Consider the following 7929-nt stretch of genomic DNA (forward strand, 5'->3'; position numbering starts at 1 on the left):
ATAAATTCCTCCTTGTTGAACAAAGCACCATTAAGCTTTCAAATATTTTAGTTGATAAAGTGTAAACACCAGTCTCCTACAGTCTTTTGCAACACCACAAAAAAAATAATAAAATAAAATAAAGCAGTATTCAATATGCTGTTGGGGAGAGGCTCTGGTGAGCTGAGCCAAGATTCTCTCCTCCTTTTCCCACCACGCTTGCCCGTGGCCAACTCCACCTCTTACTGTTTCTAATGCTTTGGGTCAAGGGAAAATTTCAGCTGGTAAGTGGATGTGTACATCGATGCCACATCAATGTCTTCTTTGGAGAAAATAAAACATTGAGAAGTTAATGTGCCCTGAACTGTCTGTATGTTGCACAAGCATTTGATTAGCCCGGAGAAATTCATCACAGGCATGGAGGTTCAAACATGAAGTGAGAAGATGGGGAAGGGTCTCCCCTCCTCCTTCAGTCCATTCGGACAACAGCCCTAATGGGCTGCGAGAACATTCCGTGGCACCCAGGTGAAAACAAAACCTAAGCTTTTTTCTTTTCTTTCTTTCTTTCTTCTTTTTTTTTTTTTTCTGAACAACCCTGAACAAATCATCTGACAGCAAAAGTGTACCATGCATTCTTCTTCTTGCTCTCTGTTTTGTTCTGTGTTGCTAAAATAGCACACCTGTCAAAGCAGCCAGGTACGACGGGGTTCAGCACAACTAAAATCGTATAAAAAAAAGAACAGATAAATTATAAGGTAATAGTACAACTCTCACATCCAGTTCCTCATTGTCATCTCACAAGCCAGATGACAGCTGAGCCCACCCACCACTGCAATGTTGATGAAAAATACTGACATCTTCACTCTAGTGCTACACGAGTATTAAACCTAACTTTAGCAAATTCAGAACTTGGTGCTGAGCTGGAAGTGTAGAGAGAGATTGAAATGGTGTTCTAGCTCTCTCTCTTTCTCTACCTCCCCCCCCCCGACACACACACACACACACACACACACACACACACACAAGAGGAAAGGGTAAAAATGAAAGAGGGGAGCCCCAGAGATAATACAGACACCAAGAGAGAAAGATTTAGAGAAAATGTATCCCAAATACAAGGATAATCCACTTAGAGGCACAATTATCGTATTGTTTATTGTCTCTCTCTCTCTCTGCCTCTAGAATATAGGGTCCATGGCAACAGGGCCTTTCTGGCTCATATCCTCGGTGTCTGCACATATTAGATACTAAATATATTTGTTGAGTGAGTGAATGAAATTAGTGCTCTCAAGAAAATAAAATGAATACACACACACACACACACACACACACACATTTGGTTCTACATTCCTCTAGTTCACCTTTGAAATGGCAAGATGAGTTAGCAAAGAGAAATAGTCCTGCAATTATGAGAATTAGACTGTACTCCATGTTTTGCCACTAAATCACTTCCTCTCTCTGAACCTCATTTTCTCCATCTGTCAAATGGAGTTGAATCAGATGATCCATGGGGCCGCTACCAGCTCTAACAGTCTGTGCTTTAAATGAAAGCTCTAAAAAAGCGAAACATAGGGCAAAAGGACTAAGCTCATTTTTGTGTGTGATGCAAGAGCTGTTTCCTCAGGTCTCACCCAAGAGAGGAAAGTTATTTGTTTGTGTTGTTTTTAAATGACCTAAGAAAAAAATATCACAAGGTGTTAGGAAGAGACTTTCACAGTTTAAGGCAAACTACAACCTTTTAGAATATAGATACCATTTAAATCAAATATAAAAGCTTTGACAAACTGTCAGTCAAGGTTGAAAGTCTCTTTTTATCTAAACTTGTCACCTTGTGAGGTCTCCAAGAGGTGACAAATTTTGCACGAGGATGCCCTGTCTGAGGTGCTAATTGTCTTCATTTCAAATGCCCTAGGCTATTCTCAAACCCAGATAGATTCAAAGCATGATGCCAAGGGTGGTCAGTTTTATAGAGTGGATCTGACATTTCAAAATCTTTTTCTTTAACCTTTCAAAACTAACTTTGTTCTTCAACTAGCTCATCTATAGGTGTGAATTCTCCTGTGGCAGTGTTATGATAGTGTCACCTGTGGTGAGTTTACACATTCTCTCAACACTTAGTAAAATTCACTTCCTTTACAAAAATAAGAAAAGAAAAAAAAGGTCCTTTTTTAAAAAGAAACACCTCCTCCTCCTTTTGATAAGTTTTCTAATGTCCTTTGTAAGTGAGAAACCAAACAGTGTTGTCATTCGTGTTTATTTAAGCCTGCTTTAAGTGTTTATTTGTCCAACATTTCGGAGCATCTACTGTATGGTAAACACTGCAGAAGGTATTTAGGTTAGAGGAAAAAAGCACATACATGCCCTCAAGTCCTTTGAAAAAAGACAGACAAGCAGACAGACAATTACAATCCACTTTATTTTGCTTTGGGCTGTGATAAAGGAACGGATGGGGCTCTGGGGGTATCACACATCTAACTAATAAATTTGCACAACCTACTCAAGACAGCAGGTTCTTTATCTTTCTGTTGCTATGTACAGTTCCTGTTATTTGCCCTAATTTTACTTAATTTTCACTCCTCAGAGGATGTTCCCTAATTCTGGCTAAAACTGCTTCTGAGATTTCATTCTTGGAATAATTTCTAATATTTGTTAACTGCTTAAAACAGTCCATACATTCCTACTAAGTGATTTGCGTGTATTGTCTCATTTTTTTATACTGTAACACTATGAAGCAAGTGTTACCATTGTCCCCACTTTATCAATGGGGAAACCAAAACTCAGAGAGTCTAGGTAGCTCAAGTAACAACTGTTCCCATGCTCTGACTTGTAAGCACATCTATCTGTAAGCTTTATCAGATTGGACACACCATTTTAACCTCACTGGTTAGTATGTCTTGGAAGGTCTTACAGAGTCAAGATCTGTTGGTCCAGGCTTACAGGTCTGGAATCTTGATCATCAGCTTATCTATCTGTGAGGTTTGATTTATAAGTAATAGATACATTTGATCTTCATTCCAGTTTCTAGCATAGAATTTCCTAAGCATTGAAAGTGATGAAAAGTGTAATTCATTAGGTTAATGAGGTGGCTTTTGGACCCCACCTAAGAATAAGGATTGGTTGCCAAGAGAATCTACACAGTGATTAGATGGAACTTTTCAGTCCCACCCCCAATCTCTAAGGAGGGAAGAGGACTGAATCTGCTGCCAATGGCCAATGACTTAATCTCAATTATGTAATGAAGCCTCCATAAAAATCCAGAAGGGCAGCGCTCAGAGAATTTTCGGATTGGTGAGCACATGGAGATTTGGCTAGAATGATGTTCTCCAGAGAGCATGGGGGTTCCTCAGGCTTCCTATACCTTTCTCTACAAATCTTTTCCTTTTGGCTGTGCCTGAGTTAGATCCCTTGGTCAGAAACTGGAGATCTAGTAAGTAAAGCATTTCTCTGAGTTCTGTGAGCTGCTCTAGCAGATTAATTGAACCTGGGGATGGGGTTGTGGGAACTTTTGATTGATGATCGGTCGATTAGAAGTCCAGGTAACAACCTATACTTGACACTAGCGTCTGAATCCCTAGGAAGAAGTCATCAGAACCTCCAATCTATAGCCAATTGATTAGAAGCACAAATTGATTAGAAGCACCTTTGCTTGCAATGGGCATGTGAAGTTTGTCAGGGACGGGGGTGGTCAGTCCTGCCAGATGAAACATCAACGTGTGGATCTCATGTTAGCTCAGGAAGATGGGGGAGAATTGAAGTCTCTGACTTAGAATTGTTGTGGGCAAGACCCCCCCTCCACCCATACACACGTTGGAATTAGTTTCAGCACCTATTTACCAACCAAAGAATAGAGAACTGAGTGCCTTATTTTCTTTAAGTGGTCTGGGCATCTTCTATTCTGAGCAGACCTGACCACACAGGAAAGGAAAGATCTTATTTGCTTAATTCTTTTTCAGAACAAATGAAAGGCACTCCTTGCCATGTTTGTTTATCTTGCCCCTTGAAGAGAAAATGAAATGACATATATGAATTGCCTGTGTGAGGAAGCAAAACTCGGCCACTCCCTAATATGTATCTGGCAAAAAAATTATTTCATAAGTGGGGCTTTAAGGGCTGTGGAGGTTGCTTTTTCTGAGAGATATTTAGATGTGTCAGGGAAATCATGTCTTTGTTTACTGTGCTTTTGCTGACAATCTCCCATAAGTGACCTTCCTTCTCCCTCCCCCCAAAGTCCTTAGTCTTAACTGAGGTTATTTAAGATGTGGTTGAAACTGGGGGGGTCGGGTAACTGAGTCTCTCTCAAGTATATGGGAAGGATACATGTTATTGAACTTTTTAAAAAAATTATATGTATTTATTTATGCATACAAGAACTGGGGTGTAGGCCAGAGTTGGGGGGCGTGAGAGGATTCACCACAGACAGAGTGGGGAGCAGAGCAGGTGAATCTCCTGAAATCCACTGCTGAGGGGAGCAGCAGGCAAGACAGGAGAGGTCTGCTGTGCCATGTGCGTTAGCTCCCTGGCAGGGGATTGGATCAAATTTATGCTGCTGTCTGGCGATAGCTTGATAGCCCTGAGACTTAAACCCTGCACCACCAGGGAGGCCCTCATTTTTTTTTCTCTCTTACCAGTCTGTCTGATGCTTCTTTGCCTACTTGCCAAACTAGTAGAACCTAGAGGGGTATGGGATTATTTCCCCTGGACCCTTATACCTGGAACCTAAGGCACTCAAAATTTTTTTCCTAGTAGCCTATGAACTCTTGGAAAACAAAGATGATGTCGTATTCCTCGTTGCATACCCAGATGCCAATGTGGTACTGTCACAGGGCAATCCCGATATGAAATAGGTTGGCCTGACTGTGGGTCCTCACCCATGCACTTAAAGGGGACTTATAATAAGACTCAACTGCAGGCACACCGAAATAGGTTAATAAAGGGTTTATTTACAAAAGAAGGGGACATGAAGAAATGAATAACTCAGGGAGAAAGAGAGGGAGATAAATTGGTGAATGCATCCTACCAGTTCCACTGGGCTGAAACCCCAAGAGCATGCTGAGAACCAGCGAAAAGTCATGAGCCCCCCACCAAGGCCCACATGTCTGGTTATCTACCAAACCTGGCTGCTTAACTCCACCCTCAGTTCCCTTCGGTTATGATGACAGGATGGGATTTGTAGTTCTTGGTGTCTTGGATCTCTTTGGTCTGGAGTGGGGGTGGGGTCCATAAAACCCGTGTTTCTGGAGTTTGTTCAGGGCATCTTTCCCACCCCCCCAACAGTACCTGCACCTACTTTAGCTTCCTTACTCCACTCCTCTTTCCCTTTGTCAAGAGAACCCTCTGCAGAGAGTGTGGCTTCTTATGTGCCTCCAGGAGCATATAATTTTTGACATAGACTTTCACATTCATCATTTACCAGTATCTATCCTGTGGTCTGCCTCATTTCGGTTTATAGAAAAACTCTTCGCGCCCCACACCTCTACAACTGACAGACAAATAAATCATCATGTAGATCTTTTGGTCACAGCAACTCAGTTGCCTTTGGTTTGTGATTGATTCTTTTTTCTCCCTCCCTCCATCCTGGGTGGAGGCACTCAGGGTATATCAGTACAAGAAAGCATCACTTTGTAAAGGAGACTCCAGCTTTTCTTCTAAAAATCTGTTCTCTTTCTTGGAAGCACAAAAATAAATTCTACCACTGGAGCTTCAACTAAAAGATTAAAGTCTAAAAGATGGTTCTTTTGTCTATACTTTTTTGGGGGGGCCTGAACATTTAAGAAGAAACCTCTGATGTCGTGAAACATGGGTGACCACTTGATCTATACCCCCACAAACACCAAAATTTGGCAAAGGAATGGAATGAAATGGACTATAAATGTCTCCCTAAGCAGCTTTGTAAATACAAATGAAATATTATAACCTAGTAGCCAAAAAAGCTAATGGTGAGTTTCTAAAAGCATTTTGTAGTTACAGATGCAACATCATCATCATTATTTTCCTTCTCAGTCATAAATATTTCATGAAAAAGTACTAGAAACATTGATCAACAGGGAGTTTGATAATATGTCTCTTACAAAGCAAGTCATACATATTCTGAAGTTTCAAAACTGTCTAGATAATATCAGGAATTGTAGCGATAAAGGCGTGGCATTTTCAATACCTGCTCGCTCCTTTTCTTTCCTGGAATGAATATGGTTCACTGAAATTATCAAAGTAAATATACATCAAGCAAAAATAAATGAGATTAAATCTCCTAAAATTTTTACTTAGACAAAACCCTCACAGAACTCTTTGTCATCATTTTGTAAACACTGGGAGAGCTTTTAATGTTTCCTACCACAAAAGTAATCACAGGTTTCCGCCTTGTGTGCAATTATTTTTGTAAGGTAGCACAGAACGAAGAACAAAATCTAAAGTAGTAGATATAAACATAAAAAACAAAGAGCTGAAGAGTGTCACAAGTGAAGCTGTAATACTGCATATTATTTTGAAGTAAAACAAGTCCACTTTCTCAGCAACTTTTTCATCTGGGGACTGGGGACACAATTTGAAATCATCCAGTTATTGTGGAAGCTTTGCCACCCAAAATGATACATACTGAACTTGGATTCCTCTAAAAACCTTTATCACTTACGGGTATTTAGCTGTATTAAAACTATTAGCTTTCTATGGAAACTGTACCAAACTTGTGATACCTAAAGTTCATAGAAGTTTAAAGACAGTAGTGATGATGGACAGGATGGCTTCTGAGGTATTTTATTACAGAGTCTGGAAATGGTCCTTTTGCCTGTGATTAAGCTGTGTGTAGTAGTAGTGGTGGTGGTAATAGTAGTAGTAATAGTAATGATGGTAGTAGTAATAGTAGTAGTAGTATTCATAGAATCCTCACAAAAATCCTAAACTTAAATGGCAAGTGATTGTTTTAGATGGGGATTATATAACTTTGTGTAAGGGGATTTTTACAGATATAAAGGCTTTCTTAATTTTAAGTGAGAAAATAATCATGTCTTAAATAATGCTGTTTGATATATAGACTCTTTCAAAAACTGATAACTATAGGTCAGAAAATATGATGGCAGTGAAGAAAAGGCTGATAACTAATGTTTGGTGTATATTTGTCTCATTTCTTCTAGTAAAAGAGATTATCAAGGGCAATTAGGATCTCTTTCACAGAGTCTAACTGTACCCCAGAGCTTGGGAGTTCTTCTCTACATGCGTGTTGTTGGCTTACTCTGAAAAGTAATAATAGTTGTTTTTTTCTCTTTTTTTTTAAGATTTATTTATTTATGCATATAAGAACTGGGATACAGGCCAGAAGTGCAGGGGGTGAGAAGATTCACCAGAGACAGAGTGGGGAGCAGAATAGGCAGACTGACGAAATACACTGCTGAGGGGAGCAGTGGGCGAGACAGGAGAGGTCAGCGGCACCATATGGGTCACCTTCCTGGCCGTGGATCAAACTCATGCTGCAGTGGCTGCAGATAACTTCATAGTGCTACATCTTAACCCCTTGCATCACCAAAGAGGACACTGTTTTTTTCTTTAAGCTAGAGTTTCCTATTGACATTTCTTCCATCTAAAATGGACAGTAGGTGGACATGATGCTGTCTGCAATGGCTCATGGCTCAGAAAAGTTGGACTAGCTCAGCCAGGATCTGATCACCTGGAATGATTCTTCACTCCCTTGAATAGAGAGCTTTCAACAGTGAGCACTCAAGTAAGTGGCCCAAGTCCCCTGGGGGTAGCAAGAACCAGTGCAGCAACACTTCCTATGCCTATTGCACTTTGTTCCTGAACACTGGTTTTATGCACCAAAGAACAAACACTGTCAACAAGAAAATCTGTTCAACAGCAAACTCGAGAGTTCACCAGCCAGGGTCAGTGGAGGCACACATCATCATGTGCTAAAAGTGAGGAAACCACTCAAGAGTGCTATGCACGATATCTGCACCACATAAG

Source organism: Talpa occidentalis, unplaced genomic scaffold (assembly GCF_014898055.3).
Source record: "Talpa occidentalis isolate TD23 unplaced genomic scaffold, MPIMG_talOcc4v2.1 talOcc4.15, whole genome shotgun sequence".
Classification (NCBI taxonomy): Eukaryota; Metazoa; Chordata; class Mammalia; order Eulipotyphla; family Talpidae; genus Talpa; species Talpa occidentalis.